We start from the raw sequence: 9,085 nt of genomic DNA, 5'->3' as shown, positions 1-9,085 counted from the left end.
CTGCTGCTAAGTCATTTTAGTCGTGTCTGACTCTGTGCGACCCCATAGATGGCAGCCCACCAGGCTCCCCTGTCCCTGGGGCTCTCCAGGCAAGAATACTGGAGTGGGTTGTCATTTCCTTCTCCAATGCATGAAAGTGAAAATGAAAGTGAAGTCGCTCAGTCGTGTCCGACTCATAGTGACCCCATGGACTGCAGCCTACCAGGCTCCTTCATCCATGAGATTCTCCAGGCAAGAGTATCAGAGTGGGGTGCCATTGCCTTCTCTGTAAGTTTTTGAGAGTGATAAACGATTACAACATCAAGGGAAACTCTGCATGGAAGGGTTTGCTTTTGGTGGGGTTGCCCAGAGAGTAGCTGGCTGTTCTGGGGAGAAACCGTCGAGTGTCAATATCTTCCATCAAGGCTCCAGTTCATCAATATTTGCCCCAGAACGGCACTCTCTGATTTCCTGCTGTGGGATGTAGTGGAGGGGAGGGCCTATGCCTGAATTTCAGAGTTGGAAGCCAAGTGAGGACAAGGACTTGACTTCTGCCTCATGCTCTGTTTATACCGAAGAATTGATGCTTTTGAACTGTGGTGTTGGAGAAGACTCTTGAGAGTCCCTTGGACTGCAAGGAGATCCAACCAGTCCATCCTCAAGGAGATAAGTCCTGGGTTTTCATTGGAAGGACTGATGTTGAAGCTGAAACTCCAATACTTTGGCCACCTCATGCGAAGGGTTGATTCATTGGAAAAGACCCTAATGCTGGGAAGGATTGGGGGCAGGAAGAGAAGGGGACGACAGAGGATGAGATGGTTGGATGGCATCACTGACTCGATAGACATGAGTTTGGGTAAACTCCGGGAGTTGGTGATGGACAGGGAGGCCTGGCGTGCTGCGATTCATGGGGTAGCCAAGAGTCGGACACGACTGAGCGACTGAACTGAACTGAGACTCTCTTTGCTATATCATCTCTAAAAAGTGATTCTCCTCATGGTTGAGGGAGGGGTGGTCCCATGCTGTGAGGAGTGGGCAAAGGGACTCATGACACTTTTGTCCATTTTCATCGAATCCTCTTATTCTCAGCTCACTGGGACCTCCACATGAGAATCACCAGATGCTTCTACTCCCTGAGACTTCCTGGGTTCTGAGATATGAACCTGCCCTCAGCCACTGGCCCAAACCCTGCAGCCCTGGCTGTCTGCCTCCTCTGGTCTGCTCAGTTAATCACCACTAGCTCTGATCACTGCTTTCAGAAGTTTAGTTGACCTCTTCCTGCTCTAACTCCTTTCATGTTCTCTTTGCCTTTGTGGGTTGATGTCTTTTTAATTTCTTTTCTGTCATTTAATGGGGTATTGTGAGGGAGTAGAGGAAATGTGTTTGTGCTTACATACACTTCCATAAAGCCATAACACCTGAAGTCATTTACCAACCCATCTGGGTGTCTCTTGTCCACATTTGGGACAATTCCATTGTCTCCTAGCCGCCCACCACATTTCCAGTGAAATGGCCTCCCCTCTTATTTGGAGTTAAGTGGGGCAGGGGAGGAGGGTGGGTGGGATCTGCACGACTAGGACCCTCACTTTCAATGCAGAACTGGAATGGGGGATTGTGAAGCAACCCCTGCTAGGTTTCAGAGTATCAGACACTACTCCTGGGCCTAAGTAACTCTAAGAATATGCCAGAGTTTAATCAAGGAGTAAAACAGTAAGCTAATCCTTAAAGCTGCCAAATTTAAAATGATACTGTATGAGGAAAAAACTTCCACAATGAAACATTTCGGTGCCCATCTAAAAGAACAGCCATTGCTCTTTTTAGTACTTTGCCTAAAAAAATAAAATAAGGTTTCTGACTATAATGAAAAAGTAGGGTTGGGGGATGGAGAGACTTGAAAGTCCCCCCCTTGGCGTAAGAGTTGCCTGAAATGGTGGTTACTGAGCCAAAAGTAACCCTTCTACTTTAAACAGAGTTCGCAGATGAACAGTTTGGATGAGTCGTGTCTGTTTCTTCACAGGCCATCTGCTGAATTCCACTGGCAGACACAGTGATCCAGGACTCATGGACAATGCACCTCAAGAACAACCACGGTCCCCCCTCCCCCAGTCCCATGAGGGGGTGGAGTAAGAATCCTGGAGCTGGATTCTTGGCGGACCCTGAGGGTTCTTTGCTGAGAGGTTGCCAGGAGACCTGCGGGGATGTTGGGAAAGGTACCAGCTGGGACTGGGCTTGCTCCTGGGTACAGAATGTTTTATTCAATGGGGAAAAGTGATGTTGGGCCATATGAATAAAGACTTCAGATTCTGGGTAGGGGACTGTTTAACTCTCTCCCTCTTTCTTGGGCTCTAAACACAGCCCAAGGCACTTGGAATCTGGCCCACACTGATCATAATATAGGTGACAATGAAATCTGGGCCACCCCCAATCAATGAATCCTTAACAAGCCACAACTGGCTGTTGGGGCTTGTCTGAAGAATTGTGATGTTGCCAGTTGGGTAAATATCCTTTGTATAAACACACTCAGTAATGGGTAAACTATTTTCTTCCCAGTTAGCAGGCTCTTTATAAGACGGCTCTTGTGTTTCTACTTGGAGGCTGAAAAAGTTGTCCTCCCTAAGCACTTAGGGTCCTGATGTAGGAACAAGATGAAATGTCTGATTCAGCAACATTTGGTTTTAATCCAGCCCAGAGTTCTGTGGCCAAGGCCTGAGAAGAGGAGGAGGACAGTAGGAATGTGAAGGTGAGTGATGGTAGGGAGGAGGCATGTGGGGATGGTGGACAGAAAAGTGGTCCTCAAAAGATATATCCAAGTCTTAACCTATAGAACCTGTGGATATGACCTTATTTAGAAAATAGAGCCTTTACAGTTGTAACTATGTTAAAAATCTCAAGCTGAGATCATACTGGATATAGGGAGCCTAAATCCCCAATAACTGATAGGAATCCTTGTAAGAGAAAGGAGAGGGAGATTTGAGACACATAGAGAATATAGTCACGTGGAGATGCAGGCAGAGAATTGGAGGGATACTGCCACACAGCCAAGGAACTACCAGAAGCTGGAAGAAGTAGGAAGAATTCTCTTCTGGAACCTTCAGGGAGAGAGTGTGGTCCTGCTGACACCTTGATTTCACACTTCCTCAGAACTGTGAGAAAATAACTTTGTTTTATCCCACCAGGCTTGTGGTCATTCATTACAGCAACCCTTGAAAACAAATTCAGTGGGGGAGATCTGGAAAGCAAGAGACAGGTAGTAGAAGTGTGTAGGCAAGGGCAAGGACAGCCATGGGGACTGAGGCAGGGAGAGACAGGGGCTGTGTAATAACTCCTCCTCCCTCCCTGTCTTAATCTGCTCTGGTGGCCACACAAAAGAACATTGACTAGCTGTCTCAAGTGACAAAAATTAATTTTCTCATAGTTCTGGAGTCTGGATGTTAAAGGTCAAGCAAGGTACCAGCATGGTTAGTTTTCAGTGAAGACTCTCTTTCCAGCTTGTAGATGGCCAGTTCCTCACTGTGTCCTCATAAGGCAGAGACAGCAAGTTCTCTGGTGTATTTTCTTAAAGACACTAATCCCATCACAAGGGTCCCACCCTTAAGATCTGATCTAAACCTAATTATCTTCCGAAATCCCCACCTCTAAATAACATCTCATCTGCATTTGATTTTTGAGGAGATGCAATTCAATCCATAGCATTCTCCCACTGCATGATTTCCCATCATAGGTCTGGCAACTTAGTAGCTGAAATTGGACAGAACTCTGCTGTATGATGGAGAAGGCAATGGCAACCCACTCCAGTACTCTTGCCTGGAGAATCCCAGGGACGGCGGACCCTGGTGGGCTGCCGTCTATGGGGTCACACAGAGTCGGACATGACTGAAGCGACTTAGCAGCAACAACTACTGTATGAAACAGGGCAAACCACTCTTGATTGAAGGATAAATTAACTTGAAGTTATGCTAAGAATCAAAGAGGAACAGACTTGTCTCAGGTTCTAAATAACAATTATTCCAACAGTTTGGATGATAGTGAAGGCAGCCAGGGCATCATTCAGCAGTTCTGTGAAGTGGAGGCTGGGAATTATCTTTTAGGGTCCCATTAACTTCCTCTTCTAGCATTTTTCCTGCCAGGAGGGATTCCTTGACTGGTACTCTCCTATTATGAGCTGAATTGTGTCATCCGCAGAACTCATATGTTAAAGTCCTCAGATATCAGAATGTAAATGTATTTGGAGATAGGGTCTTTAAAGGGGTAAATAAGTTAAAATGAGGTCATTAGGATAGCCTAATCTAATCTGACTGCTCTCCTTGTAAGAAGAGGTTAGGACACAGACATGCACAGAAGAAAGACCCTCTGAAGACAAAGGAAGATGATGACCATTTACAAGCAAACTAAAGAGAGAGACTTCAGAAGGAACCAAACTCTGCTGATACCTGATTTTAAATTTCCAGCCTCCAGAACTATGAGAAAAAATAAACTTTTGTTGGTTAACCCACCTAGTCTATGGTGCTTTGTATAGCTATGTCTGAGGAAACTAATGCTTCTCCAAGCCCAGTGCTTCAAGTAAAAACTTCCTTGCTCTACAAACAGTCTCCTGACTCCAGACCATGTGCATTCTAGCATCCTCATCCCCTCGGCCTGTTAAAGGAACATGTTGGAACCCCTGTTCATTCATTCTCACCTAACCACGAGAGTTTTAGCAAGTTATTCAATCTCTTGGAATCTTTTCTTCATCCATACAACTGAAGATAATCAAGTCTCCCTGGTTGTGCAAATTAAATGAATTCACATACATAAAAGTGTAACCAAGAAAGACCCTACGTGGCCTTCTCAGAACAGGCCCCACCACCTTCCATGCCTTCCTCTTGCCTCTTTTATGTAGAAAAATTTAGCCTCCTAGGCCTTCCCGGAGTTTCAAAGAGTAAATTTAATCAGAGAAGTGAGAAGATACAGAAAGGAAAACAGTCAAACAAGACAAAATAATACTTAAGCCACTAAACAAAGTCAAGGACCTTAATTCCTCCTCAAAGGCTATAGATAATAATCTGAGCCATATCCTTTGAGCTATTCTTCAGATACTCAAACCCCCATCAGGTGGAAGAAGTTAACTGTATGCTGCCCACAAGCATGTAGACCGCAGACTGGTTGGAAGCAGAAGGTTGATGATGTTGACTCCTGATTGCCTCACCACCAACTTATCAGAAGAATGTCCCTGAGCTGATCATACTTTTGACAACCCTATCCCTCACTCTGTCTTTAAAAGTATTCCCCAAAAGCCTTTGAGGAGTTTGGGCCTTTTAAGCACTAGCTTCCTGGACTTCCTGCTTGGCACCCTGCAATAACCACTGCACTTTCCTTCACGTCAACCTGGTGTCAGTAGCTTGGCTTTACTGCTTGTGGGCAAGCAGACCCAAGTTTGGTTTAACAAAAGAATTAAATAAATCTGAGGCCCAATCATTCTAGTACCTTCTTCAATCTTATCTACGTTAGAGGACATTTGGCATGTTTTGCAGCCCAGCACTAGGTAGTCTGCCTCTTTGGAGGAAAAGCAGATAATCTCTGAGAGTTAGGGCCCTGTCTCCCACTGTGTGAAGACAAATCTGAAAGTAGGGCAGACAGTGTAACTTACTCATCCAGATTCTCCCACTCAGGTTAGGTAGCTTCCTGAGGTGCTTTTTACATGTCAATCCATGTTGCTTCCAGGAATGTTTTCGAACTCACCATCTGACCAGTCAGGATCACTTCTCCAAGTCATAACTGCTCCTCCCTTTCTGTGGCTCCCCAAGTCTATCAGTCAACAGACCCCATGGACATCTCTGTGCAGAATCTCCCTTAGTATCCATCCCTACTGACCCTACTTTGCTTCTACTCTTACCATTTCTGTCCCCAGTTCTGTCAGTAGGCTTCTCAGGGATACTTCAGCTTCTAGATTGTCCTCCTCAGCTCAACCCATCTTGTCCACAGTTTCCAGATTAATAACAAACTATCAAAGCTGCCACATTATATACAAAATATTAAGACTGAGAGTCAAGTTCTTACTCAAATTGAGTTATTTAATACTCCACTACTTTCTTTCACTGTTATATGCTCAGTGTGGGCACTCTTAAATTTCACTGTGTTTTGGGATTAACCGCATTGTAGAGAGACAGAAAGATAAAAGAAATAAATTGAGAAAAGATTCATAGAAGCAGATTTTACACCATAAAAGGGTAAATTATTAGGTGTTAGAAAAATATAAATGTTGCAAGCAATGTGTTTTATATGCTCTTTCCAAGAATAAAAATATGCCAAATCTGTGGGTAAAGGAGTTGGTTAGTCAGATTTCTGGATGGCCCTTCCTTTAAACTGTTAGTACTGCTATGCTGCTTTATGGGTGATAACCAGTCACCAAAGAGAAGATAACCTGAATAGAGGCCTTGGAGGAAATGCCAATTTGAGGACCAATTATTGCCTTGTTAAGCAATAATATGGCATTATTGTAGATTTTGGGGAATATAGTGGTTAAAATGTACTTTTTAAAACAACTTTCTAGAAACCAAGAATTTTCCAAATTTAAGAAGTAACTGAAAGAATAATTTAAAGAAATGCAGTCTCCCCATGGAACCAGATTATGAAACAAAAAAAGGAAAATGAATGATGTTAAATGGAAACAAAAAAGAAGTGACCCTTCCAGATGGTTATTTTGAAACTGCTTTCAAAGAAGCTATCTACTAGACAGTGCTACCAAGTGGCCTGTGTGTCTATTGTTTCACATTTCTAGAGGCTAGAAGATGTCAACAGGGTCATGCTATCTCTGAAAGCCCTAAGGAGGGTTCTTCCTTGGTCTTCCAGCTTCTTGTGGGTGCCAGCATCTTTGGTGCTCCTTGGTTTGTAGTCCTATGGGATCACATGTACTCTTACTCTGTGTGCATCTGTGTCTACACTTCACTCTTTTTATAAGGACTTTAGTCATTGGATTAGGCCCACACTAATCCAGTATACTCTCATCTTAACTTGGTTATATCTGCAAGAACCCTTTTTTCAAATGAGGTCACATTCACAGGTATTGGGAGTTAGGATTTCGATACCTCATTCTAAGTCAATGATATCACAATGAAGAGAGCATGACAGAAGTTCTTTGTTATTAACACAAAAATGGTATTAATAATAGCTACATACTCAAAACTACCCAGAATAAGATCAACTTCTGGCATGACAGCATGAGGAGCTCTACTGACCCACTTACTCAGTGAAACTGGTGAAAAACTGTTAAAAAACTCAACAATTTAAGGCTTCTGGAAATGATCCTAAGGGGGAAAATAGCAAAAGGGAAAGTCTGCTATTTAAGAAAACTTAAGAAAATTTGGTAAGAATGGTGAGTTTGTGGTGTTTGGACTGAGACTGCTTCCTTCCTACTCACTCTTAGTTAAGTAGGATGGAAACTCCATTCCAGAATTCTGCAACCAAGGACAAGAGCTCCTTTTCCTAACCCTCCCAGCACATGGAAGTGTTTCTTCTCCAGAGGATCAGGTTGGCAATGTTTCTTATCCTGTCCACAGATCCTCATCACTGAGACTCAGTTCCAGATGAGTGTGATTAAGAGGTCACCTTTTGGTGGATTGGAGGGTTTACTTTGGGCACAGAATGCTGAAAGGACTGTCCTTAGTCATTCTTTCCTTGCCTTGTGAGGTGGTCATTCCATGTCAGAAGATGCAAGCTGAGAGGACCTCTGGCTGCCCTACTTCTCCACCAGCTACTCAGCTCCTAGAGTGGGGGTATCATTCAGAGAGGAGCCTGCCATTGTTCCCATCCCCAACTCCAGAGTCCTGAATCAGATATTTTGCTGGAGAATGGGATTGGGAAAAGAGTAAGAAGGAGGCCATTAAAAAAAGATAATGTCTAATATTTTCCCAAAGGAATTGAAAGTCAAGCCTAAGGATGCTCTCAAAAACTGTAGAGGTTATGGTAAAAGGCAACTGGGAGAAGATTCAAAATATATGCTAAACTGTAAGCTTGTTAGTTTGTGGGAGAAAATTCAGAATGAGTCACTAGGGAGGAGTCTTCTTGGGTTCAGAACAAATATCAAACACTGACCTCAGAAACTATTCCTTCAAAGGAGTCACAACTTCATTGGATTAGTTTGTAGAGCAATTTATGCTTTAGGGCATTGCTGGAATCAATATAGCAATCAGTCAACAATTAGTAGAGTTTTACAACTAGATGTGGTCAGAGAAAAAGTAGCTGAGAACCCTAGTAAGATCACTGTCATCCAAGCATGACTGTGGTTATACCCAAAGCTGTGCTTCTTTGAGAAGAAATATCAGAGGCTGAACACTATGGAAGGGGAAATAGATTTCGGGAAAATAATCCAGCCATTCGCTAAACAAATAAACAATTAAATAACAGTAACAAGCCCTAGAGGATGGGAGGAAGACCAATATCTAGAATTGCTACAATATTTCCAACAAAAATTTTAAGGCATGCAAACAAATATAAAAGTATGATTCATACAGCTGGAAAAAGCCAGAAAAGAAACTGCCCGTGAGAGTGACCACTACTGTATTATCAGAAAACTTCAAAAGATTCATTGTAAACATGTTCATAGGGCTAAAAGAAAATATGATGGCCATGTTGCATCAAATAAAGAACATCCATAAGGAGATAAAAGTTATAAAAAAAGAACCAAATGGAAATTCTGGAGTTGAAAAGTGCAATAATGGAAATAAAAAATTCACTAGAGGGACTTAACAGTAGGTTTCAATTGGCAGAAGAGAGAATAAATAAACTTGAAGATAAATCAGTAGAAACCATGCAAGTTGAAGAACAGAGAGGGAAAAAGTACACCAAAACATATATAGTGGAAGTACCAGAAAAAAATGAGAGAGGGGAGCAGAAAGAACATTTGAAGAAATAATGGCTGAAAACTTTACAAATTTGTTGAGAGATACCTGTCTGCGGTTTTCTTGCAATGTCTTTTCTAGTTTTGTTACTAGGGTAATGCTAGCCTCATAAAATGAGTTAGGAAGCATTCCTTCTGCTTCTATCTTCTGAAAGAGCTTATAGAAAGTTGATACAATTTCTTCTTTAAATAGGTGTTAGAATTCACCAGTGAACCCACCTCGGGCTGATG

General features: G+C 42.7%; 1 long non-coding RNA gene across 3 annotated transcripts; it reads left to right on the top strand.

The window, feature by feature from the left end:
* The first annotated feature begins 2,148 nt into the window (after positions 1–2,148).
* Positions 2,149–4,467, top strand: LOC145518443 (uncharacterized). 3 transcript variants are annotated; one of them, XR_014062904.1, is made up of 3 exons: positions 2,149–2,189; positions 2,530–2,719; positions 4,291–4,467. It is a non-coding gene; the product is annotated as an uncharacterized LOC145518443 (long non-coding RNA). The 3 variants fall into 3 exon arrangements; XR_014062903.1 differs by having other exon boundaries at positions 2,161–2,189; positions 4,294–4,467; XR_014062906.1 differs by having other exon boundaries at positions 2,180–2,286; positions 4,294–4,467.
* Positions 4,468–9,085: the final 4,618 nt, after the last annotated feature.

The sequence above is a fragment of the Giraffa tippelskirchi genome, chromosome 1 (genome assembly GCF_054371585.1).
Source record: "Giraffa tippelskirchi isolate mGirTip1 chromosome 1, T2T-mGirTip1v1.2.pri, whole genome shotgun sequence".
NCBI lineage: Eukaryota > Metazoa > Chordata > Mammalia > Artiodactyla > Giraffidae > Giraffa > Giraffa tippelskirchi.
This window is presented reverse-complemented; position numbering and strand designations above follow the sequence as displayed.